The 6,000-nt window shown below is 41.5% G+C and overlaps 1 protein-coding gene across 3 annotated transcripts in view; it reads left to right on the top strand.

Annotated features, from left to right (window-relative positions):
• Window positions 1–3,419: 3,419 nt before the first annotated feature.
• Window positions 3,420–6,000, top strand: part of LOC136858470 (acyl-CoA Delta-9 desaturase) — a 324,585-nt gene continuing 322,004 nt past the window's right edge. The window contains exons 1-2 of one of the 3 annotated variants that reach the window (XM_067138025.2): window positions 3,420–3,584; window positions 3,721–3,769. The gene's annotated coding sequence lies outside the window, so the exon portion shown is untranslated. Of the gene's footprint in view, window positions 3,770–6,000 lie in introns of all 3 variants that reach the window. The other 2 variants (XM_067138026.2, XM_067138024.2) reach the window with 2 other exon arrangements.

The following is a 6,000-nucleotide window of genomic DNA, read 5'->3' as shown; positions in this document are numbered from 1 at the left end:
TCTATAAAATGAAGCATATAACAGAACTCTGTTATAAATGCAAGACATTTTTCCTATTTATTTGACACACAGCTATGCCGAAACTGTGTGAATTTAATGATCATTTTCCTTCCTGTTCTTGACCTCTTTCTCAATCTATTGGGATCGGCACCTGATGTGGATGATGGCCCAGCTTTACGGCTGGATGCTCTTACTGGCGCCAACCCTATTTGGAGGGATGTATTCACTATTGAGTGTTTCCGTGGTGGTTGGTTGTGTGATGTGTTGTCAGTAAATGAAGAGAAATTAATTAAGACGAATACAAACACCCACTTCCCAAGCCAGAGGAATTAACCATACGCACTTAAAATCCCCGACCCGGATGGGAATCGAGCCCGGTGTCCTGTGAACCGAAGGTCACCACGCTGACTTTTCAGCCAAGGAACAGGACTTAATGATCCTATTTCCACTGCATGATTTCATTTTTCCAAGAAAGGTTATCCATGTTCTAATCCTGATACATTCAATTGTCTTATTCATAAAAAAAAGGATGCATATTTTTTAATTTATAATTTTCACTATAAATACAGGTTTTATAGGAGCGCCTGTTAGTGAAAATGAAATATTATGTTTGTTATTTATTTACATTGATTGACGAAATGCTCGCCTGTTGCCATTTCTTAATGGGTGCAGTAATTTTGCATTTGTCTCTTGGCACAGTCCAGAGTAAAGTATAGTTTCCCCTGAAGTCCCAGACTCATCCATGGCTGTGACAATTTGAAAGCTAATGGAGTAAGAGTTGGTGCTGAGTAATAATGGCATTCGGAGCACGACTAGTGCGTTAGAATGTTATGAAAGGTGTTGCTCGCAGGGTTAGTCGCGCTGCAATAGCACTTTCTGGTTCAGTGAGGAAAGAAATGGCAAACTACTTCACTCTTCACCTTGCCTAGAAAGCATCATTTTGGTACTGCCATTGGTTTTTGCGGTTTCCCCATAACTGCATAGCCTTTGGTGGTGCTATTCGAAGATCCAACCAGCCTCTGGACTGATAACCTAAAAGACAGACATGAGTCAAGACCAAGCATGAATCCATAAGATTATTGACTTCATGTTCGATTTCTGGTTCGTCCAAAGATGCTAATCCTGAACCGAGGGCTGGAACAGGGTTCATTCAGCGTCGTACGATCAGCCGAGGGGCTGTTTGGTATGAGAGGGAGGGATTACATCACGAAAGCCAGGCAGTACGGCTGAGAACGTCGTCACGTTGACCTCATGAATCTCCATATCTGCAGGACATTTCGCTGGGGTCCGGCTCCTTGGCTGAACGGTCAGCGCAGTGGGATTCGCTTCAGAGGGTCTCAGGTTCGATTCCAGACCGGGTGAGGGAGTTTAATCTTGAATTGTTAATTCCCGTAGCACAGGGACTGGAAGTGCTGTCCCGATCACGATCCAAGGAGACGAATTAAACCGCTTGACACGGTACTTAGTATTAGCTTTAGTATAGAATATTATCTGTCCATAAAACTCAGTAGACTGACAGTGGTGTTTGATCTGTCAGGTATACTAAGCCCAGATTAATTTCTGATGAGATATCATGTTTACAGAGCATTTTTTTTTTCTTCAGATATAGGCTAGATCAACTTTGTCACTTTCCTTGAGTTTTCTTAGTCTCATCCTTGACGTGGGCAATATGGAAGTGGCAGGTGCGGGCAATACTAGTTCGGCCAGTCCTTGTTTTGAACGGGTCCATAGGGTCGGTTGCAGCGTGCGTTGCAGTGGGCTTGGTAGACTGATGTGCAATCACTAGGCTCAGTGAGGAAAGTAACGGGAAACTAAGTACCCACTCCCCATTTTCCTATGCACCTCTTCAGCAAAGTCTAGGCTATGCAGGGCAGCTGATTGTTGAGCTGTTTGAGATCCAATCAGCTCTCGAGCTGCACTCTCAACAAACAAACAAACAAACAAACAAACAAACAAACAAACAAACAAACAAACAAATACAAATCTAAGGCTGCTGCAGGGAAGAAGTTTTCATGAGTTACAGCATTTTCACCGAGGCACAAGATGATAGCGATAATAATAATAATAATAATAATAATAATAATAATAATAATAATAATAATAATAATAATAATAATAATAATAATTTCATACAGCTATTACTAGCCTACTTCAGCCCTTGTAAGGCAAACCCTCCGATGAAGGTGGCTGGTGTGTGCTTTGTATAGCAAACTGTGCTTTTCTGTGGTGGAGAATAGTATGGTCTGTGGTGTATGACTTGAAGGAATGTTGGGAATAGCACAAACACCCAGTCCCCGAGCTGAGGGAATTAACAATTTTAAGATGAAAATCCTCCAACCTGGGCGGGAATCGAACCCCGGACGCCGAAGACTGAAGGCTGGGGACCTGGAGAGAGACAAGATAAAAGCGGAAGAATACTGGAGATACCCAAAGTGCTCGCAACTTACGGGAATGCGTGGCTGTGAATTTATCGTGTCACACTCTTTTTTCACTGTCCGAGTTTCCTTAGTCATATCTCGTTTATATATATTGTTTACTGGCGTCGCTGCCTTTCGTGTACGTAACTTCACTCTTATTAATTTAAAAGGGATAGTTAGAATAGTTCTTAAATCATTTTCCACACCAGCGAATCATACAGTTCGAACTGAAGTTTGCACTTCCGTGATGGTGATTATTGTTTTAAGGGCAGTGTAATTAACCAAAACTATGACCTCTTAACACTCACTAATCAGAAAAAAAAAAAAAAAAAAAGGAATAGGTCGGACTCTTAGAAGAATATATCGGCAGAAGAAAGGGAAAGTCTACGAAAGATGTGAACATGAAAGACTCCCTAGGCCTCGCAATCCTAATGCCGTCGGAGTTGGAAGAGGACGAGAATTGACCAAGGAAGATCGGAAAGGAAAGTGAGGAGCATGGCAAAGGTAGGCAGAAGCAATGCTAGGCTCAGCTAGAGGCTTAATGGTCGCCTGTCCACGCCTCTAAGTTGAGAACCCTCGGAGTCTCCCTTTCAATTGCCTTCTACGTCGGGCAGGGGATACGATACCGTGGGTGTATTTCATTGTCGAATCGTTCGATTTATATAAAAAGTGTCTTTGAAAGAGTTCTAATCGAGCCTATGACATATGCTACATTTCTTTCATGATCATTTAGCTGTATTGATGACAGCTCGTGCACTGAGTTTTGATGGTACTCTTGTATTTTTCAGTTCTCTTTATTAAGGTTCAGGATTACGTAGTCCTCGACTATGACCGACCAAGACCGCTGAACCGGTTGGCAGACGGCCTTCGTTACGTAAAGTAAGATGAAATAAGCATCAAAGTAAATCGCGGAGCGTTTCCTGGAGTACGATCCTCGCGATGTTGTCAGATCTTACTATCTCCGCCACATTCAGTTCTCATCCGAGCGCATGTGGTGTGGTTGTGCCGGCTACCGCTATCTCAGTGTTGCGCTGCCTACGCCCGGCATCAGACGCGAGCTGGTGAGGCATTCAACTTCGACCGCCAGTATTCCAGTCAGGTTGTAGTATATTGTGGTTTATGCTCGCGTGAGAAACTATTGCTACAGATATTTGCTATTTTCGATTGGTAAGTGTTGTTCATGTTGTGTGGAAGTGTTGTGAACCGTTGTGTTACCGTGCGGTAAACATTACCTGAGACTTCTGGTGTGTTGTTGCGCAACGTGGGATTTTTTATGTTGAATGTGCTTAATTTATTTTGACAGATACAGTAGCTTTCATTACGTGTCTTCGTATTTGATGGACTAAGAAAAGGTATGTTTTAAGGACCCTTACATATGCTTATTTTATTTTTAAAATAGTGTAAACTTTATTAATGATTAAGAAAATGTTTCTGGTTGTATCATTGCTTAATTTGTTATAATTGAAATAACCCGGCAAAGATAACAGAACTTGTTCTTGCATGTTTATTAAGTTCGACTGTTTGAAGTAGAAGTACTGTACACAGTAGATTAACATGTTGCGCGAGGCGTCTTCGTTGTAAAGTGCCGCGACATTCATTGTTGAATGTTTTCATTTAAACAATAAGCAAGTTATGTCTGTTAACGAATTAGGAAGATAGAGAAAATTCGCCGGAAATTGGTATATTGCATGAAAACTTGACTCTAATGTACATTCTTTGTGAATACTGTATTCGTGCAAATTCCTCTTAATGGACTTAGTAGGATAGGACCTGGATGAATGCTCAATTGGATCTTACTGACCTTGTACTTCATTTTTCTTGAACGATTCTATTTCCGTGTTCATGGTGACCGCACGTTCGTGGGCGGGGTCAGAAAAAGAAAGTAACATTCTAAGGTCTTCGGAAACCTGGAAAAGTAGGTATAGGCCTAACATAGTAATTTATTACTATACCAGGCCATAAACTGTTAGTTTTCTTTAAATCACCTGAATTCATGTATGCATTATACTATGCATGTTACTATACTTGAGAGGAATAAGCGTTATTAATGTGATTTCTATTTAAAACCGGCATAACGTTAGTGTGAATAACTTTGTGACTTTTCTTTTGTTTCCATACATCTCAAGGTGTTTTGAAATAACACTAGTAAGCCTTGTATTTATTTTACTCTGTAGAAGTTCTGCATTACCGTAATAGTCAGTGTAGAGTGTCCTTTTTTAACCATAGTGTCTTGTAGACTATAGAAGCTGCACTGTAAGAATGTCAAGCTGTGTCTGTTTCGAAAAGTGACACGGGATGGAGGTAGTTTTGAGGGTTTTTTTATGTTTCCCACTGAACCACCACATTTTAACCTGCAGCATTGTACGTTAAGCAGGTCACCGCCACCACCTGCTGACGCTGTTTTGTTTTGGCATGGGCGCTTGAGTGGTGGCGTGGTAGTGGGGAGTGGCAGGAGATCAGATGCTGGTCTTGTTTCCGATAGCAGGTGAAGGGGGGCGTTCAACGCGAAACATTATTGAGAGTGTACTGAACTGTTCGATTGATAACGGGAGCCGAGAGCACCAGGATATTCCATGGATAGGATTTTCAGAATTTGGGGGAAGAAAAATGGAATAGATACAGAGCGAGTTGGCCGTTCGGTTAGGAACACGCAGCTGAGAGATTGCATTCGGGAGATAGCGGGTTCGAACCCCACTGTCAGCAGCCCTGAAGATGGCTTTCCGTGGTTTCATATTTTCACACTGCTGGGGCTGTACCTTAATTAAGACACGGCCGCTTCCTTTCCATTCCTAGCCTTTTCCTATCCCATCGTCGCCATGAGACCTACCTGTGTCGGTGCGACCTAAAACAACTTGTGGAAAAAAATAGAATATATTAGTTTTGCTCGATCGAATCAAGTTTTAGAGAATCCGGAATTCTGTGGTATCCGGCTTCTCGATAGTGCGTTCAGAACTATGTATATTTTATCGATTATTCGAGTTGTAGATTTTCTTCACGATGCTCAGCGGAAGTTGTTCTCTTCATCGAATTTTAGAGTGCTTAAACAGTACTTCTAGCCGTTCAGTATAAGTCAATATAAGACCACTCAGGAGTGCGAGCTAATTACTCTTAAGTTATGTGTTGTTATAGGGCCTGCGTTGGTTAAATTGCATTCTTTGATGTTACTACCTCGAATCCCAGGACGGCGGAAAGAAAGACCGATTCAGATATATGTTGGCAGAAAGTTATTTTATCTTTCGCGACTTGGGGTATTTCGATAGAATATGAAGTAATTATTTCTAGTCTGCGACGAAACTGTACTTTTTAAATTAATACGCACTTGATTCCAAGGTAACGATCCCTTTTAATGTTTGTTAAAAATGTATCTTAAGAGTTTCTTGGCCACATACGCTATACCGTTATCGCAAAGGCATTACATAACATGTGCACAGGAAATGGCCACCTCACCGTAGCTTCTCAGCGAGTGTCATGTAATAGGAGAGATAAGAGAATTCGGCGTAAAACTGTAGTGAGAAGCATTAACTAAAGAATGTGACTCACGAGATTATGTATTCTTGAAGGTCAGTGATTTTATAAGGCACAA

The sequence above is a fragment of the Anabrus simplex genome, chromosome 1, assembly GCF_040414725.1.
Source record: "Anabrus simplex isolate iqAnaSimp1 chromosome 1, ASM4041472v1, whole genome shotgun sequence".
NCBI lineage: Eukaryota > Metazoa > Arthropoda > Insecta > Orthoptera > Tettigoniidae > Anabrus > Anabrus simplex.
Note: the sequence above shows the minus strand (reverse complement) of the source record. Positions and strands in the feature narration are given on the sequence as shown.